The sequence below is a fragment of the Onychomys torridus genome, chromosome 23 (genome assembly GCF_903995425.1).
Source record: "Onychomys torridus chromosome 23, mOncTor1.1, whole genome shotgun sequence".
Lineage (NCBI taxonomy): Eukaryota > Metazoa > Chordata > Mammalia > Rodentia > Cricetidae > Onychomys > Onychomys torridus.
The window spans coordinates 12,038,366-12,055,118 of record NC_050465.1 but is presented as its reverse complement, the minus strand read 5'-3'; positions in this window follow the sequence as shown (position 1 = coordinate 12,055,118).

The following is a 16,753-nucleotide window of genomic DNA, read 5'->3' as shown; positions in this document are numbered from 1 at the left end:
TAATCTATATGTTGCCACGTGTTCTGTGGCTTTACCTGTGTGCCATTACATGCTGTTCCCTGGACATCAGGCTGGCGTCTACTGACTCAACCTTCCTCTCCCAGAATTCTCCTTCTCTGCTGATCATGTCTATACTTCCTGCCTGGCTACTGTCCAATCAGCATTTTATTTATCAACTGCCCCAGCCAGCGGGGTGTCAACAGGGCCACCCCCCCGCCTGTGGGAGCAAATGACAGGACAGGACGACACAACGAGACGGACGGCAAGACAGTTTTTTGATCAAGCCGCCAATCTTTATTTTTCTCCACATGGCTTATATAGCATAAGAGGGGAAGGGGCAGGAAGTCAGGAAGGGAAAGGGATGTGGAAGGCGTGCAGTACATCGGAGATGTGCAGGTCGTGCAACTGCAAGAAGCCTGCTAAGGCGACTGGTCAGGGGCCATTTGTTCTGTTGCTAGGCTACCTGACCATGAAATGCTCTTTACATTCGGTTGCCATGGTACCTGACTGTGGAATGTTCTTATCTTTGGGAGCCTCCGGTTAGCAAACAGGTGTTACTGCCCTGGGGGAGGGGGGAAGTGGTGGGTTTATGACTTATTCTCTGGCTTAGCTAGTACTTTCCATGGTTCATGTTTGGTTCCTGAAATCTTGGTCCCTAACTTCTCCCCCTTCTATACATATAGCAAAACAAAGAAAGGTGGCCCAAATCTTTTGCCATGATGGGGGAGGGGTGACAGAGGCTCCATCCCTGTTAAAAGTTCCATTGTTAATTGGTCAGTTCATGTTGGCATCCCCACATGTCCCAAAGGAAGCTGGAACGATGCAGTTTTTTACAGGGGGTGGATTTTAATCTGGGAGGGAAGAATATAGGATCTGCATAACCGCCATGCAATAGAGTATATCATCCAAGGCACCCAGGATGGTGGAGCACTTTTGTCTCCCTGCCTTCTGCAGTCCCAGCTGTACCCTCAATCCCCTAGGCAATGGGCTCCAGCTCCCAGGCACAGGTGCATCCTCCCCTGGGCAGACGGGTCTGTGCTGATATGGAGTCTGTATCTGGTTCATCAAGACCACGTTCATGGAGGTCTAGGCAATGGTAATGAACCTGAATTTGTTTTGCCTGAAGTTCAGCCACCTGACTGCGCACAAATTGAGTTAGTGGAGACAAAGCCCAAGGGCCGAATGTCAAGACAAGAATGAGGCCAACCAAGGGTCCCAGGAGGGACGGCGGGAGTGTGGTTAGCCAGGGAGATGTAGAGAACCAATTTTGGAACCAGCCTAGCTCTTGATCCCTCTCTTTTTTGCACTTCTCTAAGCCTTCACGGACCTTAGCCATGCTATCTCTTGCTACTCCTGTGTGATCAGTATAGAAGCAACACTCTTTCTTAAGAGCGGCACAGAGGCCTCCTTGCTGTAAAAAGAGGAAGTCTAGCCCTTGGCGGTTTTGTAGGACCACCTCTGAAAGGGAGGTGAGGGAGGATTCAAGGGCAGAAATGCCTCGCTTGAGCTGTGCTATATCTTCATCTATGGAAATTCTAATCTCTGAATAATGTTGATTAGATAAGACCAGGGAGGCTATGCCCGGACCAACCCCTGCAGCCCCCACCCCCAGGAAGACTGCTAAAGTGACTGACTCTTACATTTAAACTCAGCCCATTTCTGTTAATCTATATGTTGCCACATGTTCTGTGGCTTTACATATGTGCCATTACATGCTGCTCCCTGGACATCGGGCTGGTGTCTACTGACGCAACCTTCCTCTCCCAGAATTCTCCTTCTCTGCTTATCACGTCTATACTTCCTGCCTGGCTACTGTCCAATCAGCATTTTATTTATCAACCAATCAGACAACATATTAACAACATACAGAGCAACACCATCCATCACTTTGTGTATTGCAAAGTAGGATACCTAATAAGTGTGGTTATAATCATCTATTTTACCTTGTGGTGTTTTTTTTTTTTTTTTAAACTAGAAGTGGTTGATTCATACTCACAGTGTCTTCCACATAAATTTTCTTTTCTGTCCCATAGTTTCCTAATACTGGAACATGGCTATTTGTAGAAGAAAGTAGTACAAAAAAAAATCAGTAGATGGTAAGTTTGTATAAATCATTGCACCTGTGAGTAGAAAGATGGAAGAAATTGTCCTGTGAGTCCTGAGCAAGGCTAGAGAGGAGCTTTGCTGAAGAGTTTTTGTGAAAACACAGACACATGTATTTGATAGTTTCTTTTATTTCTACTTCTTTCTTGTCAGTGTGGGGAACTCTTTTTCATTTTTAATTTATTTCTTTTATTGAAAATAGTTTTTTTTTTTTTTTTTTTTTTTATGCCCAGTGGTGGTGGCACAAACCTTTAATCCCAGCACTTGGGAAGTTAGAGTCAGGCAGATCTCTGTGAGTTGGAGGCCACAGCCTGATCTACAGAGTGAGATCCAGGGCAGGCACCAAAACTACACAGAGAAACCCCATCCTGAAAAAAAAACCAAAAAAGAAGAAAAAAAGAAAAGAAAAAAAATAGTTTTTTATATACTGTATCTCAATTACAGTTTCCTCTCCCTCTGCTCCTCCCAGTGCCTTTCCACCTCCCCTCCCATCTAGATCCACTCTCTTTCAGTCTCTCTTTAGAAAACACACAGGCTTCTAAGGAAAAACAGTAAAATATAATGAGATAAAATGAAGGCAAACACATACATTTCTTTTCCCCACACGTGGTTCTTGAAAGAAGATACCTTATAAAATACCTAATAAAAATACTGTTCAACACAAATTCTCAGAGTTCTGTGCTTTGCAAATACTCTGACACCAGTGGAGCTACCGATTTACTGAAGCTCAACAGTCCACATAACAGAAGTGTAAGTACTGGTGCGGTCAGGGACTACTTGGAAAGCCGATGATTTGCGGTTGCTTGAGTTGATGTCATGATCACTGATTTGGAGAAACAGCTGCCATTGAATTGTGTCAGTACTAGCACTGATAAAAACGTATTTGCTAAGTGATTTTTCCAAGTTGTTTTATGAAGTATGAACCATCTTCATGACCTTGTATTCTCTTTGACTGAAAAACATTACCAATCAAAAAAGCTTTCTAAGCCATCGACTTCATGTAGGTTAACAATGTAATAAAAAAACCAGAAATTGCAAAAGACCACCTAAATCTGTTTTCTACTAAAAATAAAATATATTGTTAGTGACATGGATGATTGTCCTACTTAAATGACATACTTCTACTAAAGGTATATAAATATCATGTTATGCATTCTTCATTATAATACACATCACAGAATATACATGGTATACAATTACAAAACACCATGTTGAGATATAATAAAATAATGCCTGGACCTACTTTCTATTAATGGTAATTGTGATAAAAATATACATTCTTAAAAACCATGAAGGAAGTATAAATAGTAAGGCAGGATTTTATTCCTTCAAAATGTGAAGAAAAAAATGCCAACAATTGCTCAGTTGATTCATATTGTATATTTGGATATTTGGCAAATATAGATAAGAGATAAGCACTTGAACCAAAAGGCTTGCTGTGAGTTGCTTTAAAGGAAACCTTTGAGCATTTTGATTTTTTAATGAAGGTCAGTCATACAAAGTTGCACAAATAAGTCAAGTAAAAAATGGGATATGAAAAGATATCGTGAATTATTTGAACATTAATGTAAATTATGATCTAGTATTCATAGCAATCTATTTGAAGGGAATTTATCTTTTAATGGGGCTAATCACAGATGATATTCAATCAAGTTCACATAGCTTACAAGCTCCATTTTCAGTTAAGCATCAAAATTATTTAAATATATAGTTAAGTCAAAAATCCACCATGGTTTTTTCTAACCAGTAAGACCATATTCAGAATAATTTTAACAGACACAAACACTGCTAATTCAAATATTTATTACATGCAACAGTATCACAAACAAAAGAAAAGGAACAGAAAAATCATGTTGTTGTTTGACTTTTAGTTGAAGATGTGGCCATTATTCAGCATTATCGCACATTTGGGCAAAAGATAAGTAAGACTTTGAGAGGAAAATTCTCATGTACATTTTATATGATATAGTGACATAGATTTTAATTCCATCATCAATTCAAATGCTGAAATGATATTTTGATATGAATATTAATGTTTCATAATTTTCCCAGTTGCTTAGCTTGATAATAAGCTTATTCAATAAGAAAAACATTAATTGAATATATCTTAGACAAACTACCTTATTTCTGTGTAACAGGTGTGCCTGTCTCCTAATACTTTATTTTATTCTTTAAAATTGACATCTCTCATTTACTTATGAAATTCTTGATTCTGCTTACCAGAATCAAATGTACTTTTACACATTGTTCACTTAAATATTTTTACAGATGGCAGAACCTTAAAGAGCAATAGCAAAATATCTAAATCTCTGCTAAAATGCTTTAAAATTCTTTGTATCTATCTATGTTTATATGTCATGTACCTTTCCGGTACCTGATCTTGTTTAAACTACAGGACTGAGAATATCATAAAACAAGTTCATAAGTTGAAGAATATCAGGGATATAGTACAGCACTTAGAAGTGTAGATGAAATTAATGCTACTACATATTTTGTTATATGAACAAAGGAGGTATGATTGAACTAAAACAGAGAAAAGGGGAAAACAGCCAAGAGATGGTGATACATGCCTTTAACACCAGCACTTGGGAGGCAGAGGAGATGGATCTCTCAGTTCAAGGCCAGGTTGGTCTACAGAGTAAGTTCCAGGACAGCTAAAGCTACACAGAGGAACTGTGTTTCAACAAAACAAAACAACAAAAACCAATAGTTTACAAAACAAAATATACAATAACAAGACTGTGAAAATACTTTCATATGCTTTGTTCAAAATGCTTGTCTGTGTGATTGTCTGAGATAGAATTAATCATAGTTTTTCAAATAAGGATCTGGGGTGATATTCATGGAAAATTGGTTTCTATTATTGAAGTACAGTCAATTTCACACATTTTAATTTCAGTATTTATCTACTTCATACAGTAATTTTGGAGGATGCTTGAGAAAGGCACGTGATTTTAAGAAAATATTTCAACAGCATTTTAGTTACTGTTGTTATTTTTGTGTGGCCACTGTTTTTTTTTTTTTTTTTTTAAAGCAGTTTCTGTATTCCAAAATGAGGACTTTATACTTGTATGGTGGGTTCATACACTGAACCATCTCTGGAGCTTTGAGTGATTCATTCACCATCAAATATCCTTTGGATTTTTGAGTAAATAAGAGGGATACCGGTCTATCTGTATACCTGTACATATGTGTATGTATGTGTGTATGTATGTATGTATGTATGTGCAGATTACAGTATACTTTATTATAAATTCTGAAATCTGGTACTGTGAGCTCCCAAGTATGGGCTTATTTCCAGAATTGTATTGATTGTTCTGTTCTTTTTGCCTTTCATGTTGATTTAGATTTAGTTTATTTATTTTATATATTTGGGAACTTCTATTTGGCAAAAATAGGCATCTTACTATTTTCTGCCCTTTGTCACATAGACAGAATTCCTATTCTTTTTATGTAAATTGTTTACATAATGATTCTCTGGGTTTCCTCATTGTCTATTATTATGTCTCTCTTAGTTTCTGATTTTGTTAATTTAGATATTCTCTCTTTGTCTTTTGGTTAATTTGTCTATCTTGATTTTCTCAAAAGACTAACTCTTTGTTTCATTGATTCTTTGTACTGTTCATTTTGCTTCTATTTTATTGATTTCAGCCTTCTTTTTGATTATTTCCTGCCATCTACTCATGGGTGAGTATGCTTATTTTGTTCTAGAGCTTTTAGGTGTGCTGTTAATTTGCTGGTGTGAGATTTCTCCAAATTCTTTATGTAGGCATTTAGAGCCATGAACTTTCCTCTTATCACCGCTTTCGTAGTGTCCCATAAGTTTGGATATGTTGTGCGTTCATTTTCATTGACCTCCAGGAAGCCTTTGATTTCTTTCTTTCTTTCTTTCTTGACCTAGTGGTGATTCATTTGAGCTTTATTCAGTTTCTATGAGTTTGTAGGCTTTCTGTAATTTGTGTCGTTGCTTAATTCTAACTTTAGCCCATGGTGGTCTAATAAAATATAGGAGGTTATTCCAATAATTTAATTCCTTGTCTAGAAACTATGTCTTTGCATGTCTACTTATTTCAGTATGTTAAATAGGGTGGCAGTTCAGTATTGGATAAGAACAGCAAGAGTGTACATTCTTTCTTATTATAGTTTTAGTAATAGATCTAGTTGGGTGTTTTCTCCTGTTAATTATTTCTTTGAGAATTTCATAAACTGTATTTTGATTGTGTTTCTCCCAAGTTCTCCTCATCCCCTACCAACACAACTCTGTGTCCTCCATTCATATTTTAGGTCATCATTTTCAATTTGTGCTGTCCTATACAACTGGAAGTATGACTAATGTGTGATCAATCTATGGGGGGGGGTGTCACATCATTAAAGAAAACAATCTTCCTCTTCCAGCAGCTATCAATTGCCAGCAGTTCCTTGGTTAGGGGTGTGACTGTGTCCACTGTACCCTTCCATGCTAAGATTATATCTGAATTGAGCACTTTGTTATACACAGTCTGTCTTTTTCCTAAATGTCATGATAATAAAATTATTTAATTCATAAGAATAGTAGAGAATATAATTCAGACTAGAGCTGAAAATACTTTGTCAGTTTGAACAGGCTTCTTTCAATTCCTACATGAACACCATGGGAGTAAATAACCTTTCTCAGTAGTTGATTCTTTCAGCCACATCCAGGATAAGAGAAGCAGCATTATGTTTCTTGTTACCTCTAAAAATAGTCTTGCTTTGATGGAATCATATAATATGTCATCCTTTCCATTTTATTTATTCCACTCAACATATTGGGGACTAAGTGCCAAGATTTGTACCTAGATCTTCAAGATGCTACACAAGCAGTCTACCATTAAGCTTTAACTTCAGTTTTCTTTTACATTTAATTTGGAGACAACATGTCACCAAGTTGCATAATCCTAGAGAGAAAATATTTTTAATATGAAACTTGTTTGGTTTTCAAAAATTAGAGGAGTGAAAACTTCCATCATTTAAAGTCAATGAATTATTTTCCCAATTAATTTGTTACCCCTGGTATTAGGCCCCACAAGGCCCGGGCATGAGGCCCAGTGTAACTTCCTGAGCCTAGTTTGAGTTTGGCAACCTGTCCTGGGACATGACTTTTGCATACAAGTGACTCAACACTATCTGACCTAGAATTGGCCTCTGCCTAGAAACTGCTGAGATGGCATCATCTCATTGGCCTGCTATCCTCACCCTATACCCCACCTTCAACCCAACCTATATAAGTTTACTCCTGATGCAATAAAGCAAGTTCCTGCTTCAACAAGACTCCCAGCCCAGTGTGTTTCTCTCTCTTGGGCCATTGACACTCATCATCCCACTCAGCCCCAGCTGGACCCATCCTGCCTCCGCCCTACCTGTCAGTCAGACCAACAACCCTGTAGTCTTTAGAGTATTTTTATTAGATGATAAGAAAATGCCTTGAAAACACTATGGAGACTAGGGAAGATCTGAATTTAAAAATCTTCTGACTTAGCCCTCTGAGTAGCCTAAATGACAATTACTCTATCATGGCTGTAAAATATTTTGTTGCCAGCATATACCATTTAGTTGGTAATATATATTAGTATTTCATTTACTTTCTTATTAAATAAACAGTATGTTGCATGTATATTTATTCCCATTTTTTAGACAGTATACATTTAAATTGTTTTAATTTTAGGTTGTTATTTTTTACTATGCTATGAATCTTTTGGATGTTTCTTCATTGGAAAGTTCCTCTCTTTGGCTCTGTCTGTCTGTCTGTCTGTCTCTCTCTCTCTCTCTCTCTGTGTGTGTGTGTGTGTGTGTGTGTGTGTGTGTGTGTGTGTGTGTGTGTTGAAAGCTAGAATCTTCAATACCATATTATTAAGGATAAATAAGAAAACTGACCATCTTTTTCCTGCTTTACATTTTACTGTTAATACTTAGTTTTTCACTATTAAATTTGCATCTGTGCATCTCTCTCTCTCTTTCTCTCTCTCTCTCTCTTTCTCTCTCTCTCTCTCTCTCTCTCTCTCTCTCTCTCTCTCTCTCTGTCTCTGTGTGTGTGTGTGTGTGTGTGTGTGTGTGTGTGTGTGTGTGTGTGTGACTACTCTTAGTAGACTGAGGAAACAATTTTAAGAAATAATTTTAATTTATTTTGTCTTTTTATGTACTAGGACTAAACTAAGAACTGTATACATTTTAAACAAGTACCCATAGCACTGAACTAACATCCTCAGGTTCTTTTTCTGTGTTTTAAAACAGAAGATCTTTAAAATTGTCCAGAATTACCTTAAAATTTCAAGCATTCCTGTTTCAGCTTCCTGAGTAGAGTGGATTACAGGTATGCACCAGTATGTGGAGGCCCACAAAGGTTTCCTGAGATCTGAGTTTGCTTTACCCAGCACAGTTGCATTAGAGGATTGCTTGACCATGTGCATGGTTACTAGGTGATTGGAAAGGTCTACACTTGGCTGAACTAGAGGGAGGTCTTTGCTCAACCCCTTGGCATTCCTATAAATTGCTCTTTAGAGGAGACAGAAGGGCCAGTGGATAATGATTCAGCCCTTCCTGAGGCTGTCCTGTGTTTCTATCTGTTTCTTTCCCCTCTGTCCTCCTGTCTTAATATTTCTGACTTCATCTTCCTCAAGAGTACCCACACCAGTAGGCTAAGATCAGAATACACCTTTCTAAGGCAGGATGTTTCAAACTTTTTAATTAATTCAGTTAATTTTAAATAAATTTATTCCAATCCTTTTAAATTTTTTCTTCATCTTTAAAAAATTATGTGTTTTCAGAACTTTATTTTATTAATGCAGTATGTTAAAATAATAATTAAAACTGATTTGTGCTGTAGAGAAAAAATCTTTCTGGTTATTATGTATAACACTGTTTTGCACATTGACTTACTATGTTTGCTATTTTTTTAGTGAGATTCTTTTATATGACAGAAAATTCTAAACATTTCATGTGCTGGTTTAAGATCAGTTTCAGTATTTATCTTATAGACTTCAGATGATTTACCCTAAAAAGTGGTAGGTGAATATGTAGTTAATAATTGAAAACAAATATCTCATCCAATTTAGATTTTGTTTATAGTATTCAGGCTTCTCTATACAGTGTGACTACCTTCTTTATTTCTAATACTTAGCAAACATTAACCTTAGGTTTTCTCTAGTATCAGTAGAATATTTAAAAACATTATACCCAATTTTGTAGACATTTAGCACACAGAAATTTCATTCATGGTTGGTTAAAAATTTCCATTTTCAAGGTCACTATATTAAAAATATTGCACACTATATCTGTGACTAGGACCAAGAAATTAGTATTTATCAATATCCTAAGGAAGTTTTAGAAATGTGGTCCATTCTATTACTGTAGGTCAAAGACTCTAGTTTATTCCAAAGTGTAATTTATATTTATGTTACATATGAGTATTTAGATTTAATTCTCCCCCAGAGGAAAAAAAATCTTTTTTAGACTACTTTAATAATTCTACTTATGTCAAAAATAATGAATTAGGAGTAAAATAGAATGTTGTTATATTATAGGTGAATAGTTTGTTTTCATATGAAATGTGAAACAAAATGAAATAGGAGCTAGAACAAGATCTCAGCTAAGAGCACTTGCTGTTCTTGCAGAGGATCCAAGTTCAGTTCTCAGCTCCCATGTTGAGGTTTACAATAGCTCAGAACTCCAGTTCCAGTAGATCTGACACTCCCTTCTGACCTCTTCAAACATCAAGCATGTGCAAGGTGCACATACGTATATGTAGGCAACACACTCATACACATAAAATAAGTAAACCTTTAAAAATGAAATGAGGTAGTCATACATGACAGCCCAATTATGTATGAATCCATTTCATTTCAAAATAATCCTGTAAGCAGAGGCACTGATGAATTTGTTCTGAACTTTCTTTCTAAGGATGATGTACAACAATTAGAGACAGAAGTAGTTCCTCCACGTGGAAAAGAGGACTTTCTACTTATGTACTAAAGAGTATATCTTCAAGCAATGCCAACATACTCATCTCTAACAAAGGAGGAGTTTCATTTGCTGATTGGTATAAAACATTTAGTTGCCGAAAATCAGGTTTTTTTTCCCCTGTGGTACTGACCACAGGAGACACAGATTTACCTGGAAATCATAAGACTATTATGCCATCCTGTGGGGATTAATATACAAAAATCATAGGCAAATTATGGTATGTTCAAAACTGCTACATCTGTAAGTAATACATTATCATTTATCTCTGACCCAGGAATATCTTGAATTCTTCTAGTAGCCATGGAACTATGACAGAATTACTTGTTAGTTTCAGAATATTGTGAAATCTCAATTGCTTAATTTAATTGATATAAATGGAAATTTATGTCTTTATAATGACAAAATATTCTTATAAATATAAATATACTCAGAAAACTTCTAAAATAGCAACAAACAAATTTATTGTGTCCTCTGAATGTAGATAAGACATATAATGTGAATTAACTGATCTTATAGGCTGTACGGTTGATGAAGTGTGTGATGTTTAACTTTTATGCCTTAAGCATTAGAAATGTCCAATGTATCAAATAAAATACAATCAGGGGAGCCCAAGCAAATTTATTTTACAACAAATTATGTATAATAGAAGGATAATGTAGTTCTTATGTACTCAGATAAAATATCTACCTTTTCTTTCTGGCCTGGAAATTATAGGAATAAAAGTTTCATAAAATGTTATTCTACATATGAAATATTAGTTACTTTTTTCTGCAGAGAACCCCATTGCTCTATTATGCCTCTGACAACCTCCCTTTAATTTGATAAATGCTTTTTTTTTGTTCAATGCGAAGCAGTTGAAATAACTTGAAATGCCTTATCCTCTTGATGCATTCTGAATTTACAGAAGCTTCTAAAGAATATACTGCTCAAGGCTGGGAACATTATGAATATTTCAGTGGAGCTGAGGCTGTCAAAATATAGAAGGAAATGCCTGTTGGATATGTAGAATAAATAAATGGAACTATGACAATTGAAAATTATAATACATCCTTCTAAACAGATTTATTCTGTTTCAGAGAACACACTGAGGAAAGGAAATGACAGGAATATAATAAGTTGGGCAAGTAATGGTGAATTAAATTCAGGAAATGAATTCGATAGCACAGTGAAGAGATATATAATTAAGCTGAAAAGATAATTACTCAATACCCATTATTATATCATAAATTATGATCTGGTAGAAAAAAATTGTAGGTCCGTTGTGAGCTCCACATTTTGTTGAAGATTTTACCTTAGAGCTTTAGTAGAAAAAGGAAGATAATTATAAATTGTATGTGATGAAATGTCTCAGAGATAGCCATTGACTTCTGCATCAAATTTATTCAGCATCCACTATGAATCACCCAGTAAGTATTCATGTACACTTATGTGTATTAGGAATGTTCAAATGAATAGGATATGCGAATGTAAGGACATATGTTGAATTTGAAGAATAGGTAAACCAATAGTTAAGTATTTTCTATGTGATGACTACTAGTCATTGGTAAATTTACATGATTAAGAAGACACACTGGCAGGGATTTAAGCAAGCCTGAGATCATAGGATCTCCTGAACTAAGTCTTTAAGACCATGTTCATAAGAGCACATCAGGTTAATAGACAATTTAGGAGGTAGAACAGGAGGAGGAGAGGGAGGAGAAAGAAGGGGAGGAGCCAATTTCAAATAATTGTGGCTACACAAAAGATTGACAATAAAATGTCAAAAAGTACCTACTTGCTTTTTCTATTACCTCCACCTTGTTACTTAGATGTCTGTAAGTATTCTATGTCCTTATCTGAAATGACTTGTAGATAAATTAGTTATTTTACCTTTCCCCTATGTAAAATTTCAATTATTTATGAGTCTATGGGTTTCAGAATATTTGCTTGAAATTTCTCTATGACCACTTAATACTGTCTATAAGAAATTGAAATCCATAAAATATTGTTAATAAATTTTTATCTTGGAAGTCACTAAATCAACAGAACATTTTTAAGCCGATATAAATAATTCTATTTCTTACTGATGTCTTCACCCAGTTTTACCTAGGAAGCCATGTCATTAATTTAACACCAACTTCTTGAGCTTGCCCACAGAAACTGAGTCCTCCAAATATTTAATAAGCCTCCTCTCTCATCACCTATCTTGCTGACCAAATGTGACCTAGTCTACAACCATTTTATTACAGTTTCAGTACATAAGTAACAGGCAAACTAATTCACATTTCACAGCTACACATATAGGTTATCCTAAAAAGAGTTGCTACTTCAATTGTAGCTTGAAAGAGGTTCCTCAAGTAGCTCGGGGCTAAATCCAGATGGAGTATTAGTCATAGTAGACTGAGTCACAGTTCCAGCTGACAGGAAAGACCTAAAAGTCCATCTCTTTCATGAACTTCCATGAGGCACAACCTGAAAACACATCGCCACCACATATAGGCACTTTCTGCTATTCTTAATGTTGGACGAGTTCACACATAACTGTGAGTTTAAGATTAAACACAGGTTAGAATGGGAAAATAATTAGAAGATTTGATTTGTGTTATTTCTCCTCTTTGTTTAACCTTTAAGTTAACACGAAATCTGTTTCCCTCTTCATTCTTTGACAATAAAAAGGTATTTGCTGTTTAATTAAATAAAAATACATTTGAACATTGCTTATAAACTACAAAAAATGGGAAATATATATTTTTAATTTTAAAAGGTAGCTTAATAAAATATATACAATAGTTACCCCCAAAGAGATTATATATGGGACAAGGGAGGAGCTGCTTCTGTCTATTTCCATCAGTTCTTTTGGGAAGACATGTATTGAGGGTATTTAGCCAAAGTAGCAGCAGTGAAATCTGCCAGATTTTGTGACAGGGAGAGTACTGAATGATATTAGAAGACTAGAATAGTAAATTTGATAAAAAATAAATACTTACATGATGCTCTTCCTTAAATGCAGTGGGATTTGGAAGTCCTTGCCTCACAGATTTTAAAAATATGAACCAAGGACACATAACTCTTTGCATATTAAAACTACAATGAAAGGGCTTATCAAGCTGTTCCTATTCCTTTTGGGCTTAGACATTATTGCTAGAAACTGAAACACACAAAATATGTAATGTTTGAGCTTTGGACAGGAACTCAATGGAATTTATATATCTCTTGTGGTACCAAGGGTACAGGTGTCATGAAGCACCCTGGTGTACTTACTAAAATTTGAAATGAAAATAAAAGAAATATATTTAGATTCACTCATCAAACATGGATTGATGAAGCACATGTACATAATATAAATTCCTCACTCTTATGAATGACAGTGAAACACAAAAAATTGAAGCTGGGCTAGAGATTTGTGTGTTTATCTGCTAAGCCAGCTAGTGTAAACTCCCCTGCAACACGATGTGCTATAGTTCATTGACTTGTAGATACATCCCAGTGCTTAGTTAATTTATTCCATTATCCCTTTATTGTATTCATAAAACAGACTAAAAATTATTCCAATTGTCTATGAATATGAACTGAGGAATTTGTCTACTACAATATAAAAAATTCTGTGCAGCTGTCTATCAACAGTCACTGTGTATCAATTTTTTCTCTATCCATGCTTCCAAATTAGAATGATACTGTTGCTTTGGGGAATAAAAGGCTTTATCTAGTGTTTCAATCTAGCATTTAGCATTGTGACCTTGGAAAAGACTAGTAACAGAGAAATTTTTGTGCACAAAATAATATAGGCAGTATCTATGGGATATAGCTAAATATTTTATAAACTATAAATTTACACACATGGCTTTATCTGAGATAAACACAAGAACAAAATAGCAATTTCATGCATTAAAAACTTCAAATGTTACACTGTTATTTTTATGTTTTTGTTTAATCACTAAACAAATAGATCAATACTTTATTTCCTCCTATTACTCTTTCAGTTGGTAAATGTTACAAATAGATATTTAAAATACAGTTAGAAAAGAGTCAGAAGATCTGGTATGCTATTGTACAGTATGATGAAAATAAGTAACAATGATGTTTCAGAAAAGTAGAAGAAACAATTTTGAGTTTATCCATAAAGAAATGACACATGTGTACGTATATTCAACCATCTTGAAGTCTAAACAACTTACAGTGTATACATATGTTAATATATCATTTACTTTTATTGATGCATATATTTTCTGTATCTATTCAAATAATATTAAAATTTTTTAAATTATTATTATATTTGTGTTTTAATTTTTCACATCAGCCATGGGTTCCCCTGTCTTCCCACTCCTGCCCCCCCCCCCACCTTCCCCCCATCCATTCCCCTCCATTTCCATCTCCTCCAGGGTCAAGACTCCCTTGGGGATTCATTTAAACCTGGTGGATTCAGTACAGACAGGTCCAGTCACCTCCTTCCAGGCTGAGCAAAGTGTCCCTGTGTAAGCCATAGGTTCTAAACAGCCAGCTCATGCACTAAGGACAGGTCCTGGTCCCACAGCCTGGATGCTTCCCAAACAGTTCAAGCTATTCAATTGTCTCACTTATCCAGAGGGCCTGATCAAGCTAGGGGCTCCACAGCCTTTGGTTTGTGGTGGTATTGTGTTCCCCAAAATATTGTGTGTTCCCTGAAATAAACATATCTGGGGTCAGAGAACAGACAGCCACTAGAACAAAGCCAAAAATGGTGGCTAGAAAACGGGAAGAGTAAGCCATAACAGAAGTTGGGTGGTGGTGGTACACACCTTTAATCTCAGCACTTGGGAGGCAGAGCTAGCCAGGCTCTCTTAGTTCAAGGCCAAGTTAGAAACAGCTAAGCATGGTGATCCACGCTTTTAATCCCAGAAAACCAACCTTTAAAACCCAGGGAGTGGGGGCAGAAAGAGAAAGGTATATAAGGTGTGAGGACCAGGAACTAAGGGAGTTAAGCATTTGGTTAAGCATTTTGGCTGCAGAAGCATTCAGGCTTTGGAGCAACACAGTTCAGCTGAGATTCATATGGAGGACTCAGAAGCTGCAGTCTGAAGAAATAAGACCAGCTAAGGAACTGGTGAGGTGAGGTAGCTGTAGCTTGTTCTGCTTCTCTGATCTTCCAGCATTCACCCCAATAACTGGCCTCAAGTTTGTGTTCTTATTAATGAGAACTCTTTAAGATTCATGCTACATTGGTTCATAATTCATGTGCTTTCATTCCTTTGGGTATTTGTCCCTGTGCTTTTTCCAGTCTTGGGATCAACAATTCACGCTCTTACAGTCCCTCCTCTTTCTCAACAATTGGACTCCTGGAGCTCCACCTGGGACCTGGCCTAGGATCTCTGCATCCACTTCCATCAGTTATTGGATGAGAGTTCCAGCTCGACTGTTAGGGTGTTTGGCCATCTGATCACCAGACTAGGTCAGATCAGGCTTTCTCTCCACCATTGCCAGCAGTCTACAGAGGATGTATCATTGTGGATTTCAGGGGACCTCTCCAGCACTCTGCCTCTTCCTGTTCTCATGTGGTCTTCATTTATCATGGTCTGTTATTCCTTGTTTGCCCTTTCTGTTCTTGATCCAGCTGGGATCTCCTGCTCCCCTAAGCTTTCTTTCCCTCAAACCTTGCCCTTCATTACTCCCACTGGAGTCCAGGTTGTTCATGTAGATCTCATCCATTTCTGTCATTGGATGATCCCTCTGTCTATCCTAGGGTCCCATTTTCTAGGTAGCATCCGTGTTGTTGTGTAGCAGTCTAGTCATCTTTGTTTTACATCTAGTATCCTCCTATGAGTGAGCAAATCCCATGTTTGTCTTTCTGAGTCTGGATTATCTTACTCAGGATGACTTTTTCTAGATCCATCCATTTGCCTGCAAACCCCATGATGTCATTGTTTTTTCTGCTGAATAGTACTCCATTGTGTATATGTACCATATTTTCTTTATCCATTCTTCAGTTGAAGGGCATCTAGGTTGTTTCCAGGTTCTGGGTATTACAAACAATGCTGATATGAACATAGCTGAGCAAATGCCCTTGTGGTATGATTGAGCATTCCTTGGGTATATGCCCAAGAGTGCTACATCTGGGTCTTGGGGTAGATGGATTCCCAATTTTCTGAGGAATCATCATATTTATTTCCAAAGTGATTATACAAGCTTGCATTCCCACCAGCAGTGGAGGAGAGTTCCCCTTGCTCCACATCCTCTCCAGCATAAGCTCTCTTCTGTGTTTTTGATCTTAGCCATTCTGACAGGTGTAAAATGGTATCTCAGAGTCATTTTGATTTGCATTTCCTGGATAATTAGGGATGTTGAGCAATTCCTTAAATGTCTTTCAGCCATTTCAACTTCCTCTGTGGAGAATTCTCTGTTTAGTTCTATAGCCCATTTCTTAATTGGACTGTTGGGCATTTTGATGTCTAATTTCTTGAGTTTTTTTATATATTCTGGATATCAGCCCTCTGTCAGATGTGGGGTTGGTGAAGACCTTTTCCCATTCTGTAGGCTGTCACTTTGTCTTGTTGACCATGTCCTTTGTTCTCAGTTTCAACAGTTTCCATTGATTGATTGTTTTTCTCAGTGTCTGTGCTACTGGTGTTATATTTAGAAAGTGATCTCTGGTGCCAATGCATTCAAGACTACTTCCTAATTTCTCTTCTATGGGTTCAGAGTAGCTGGATTTATGTTGAGG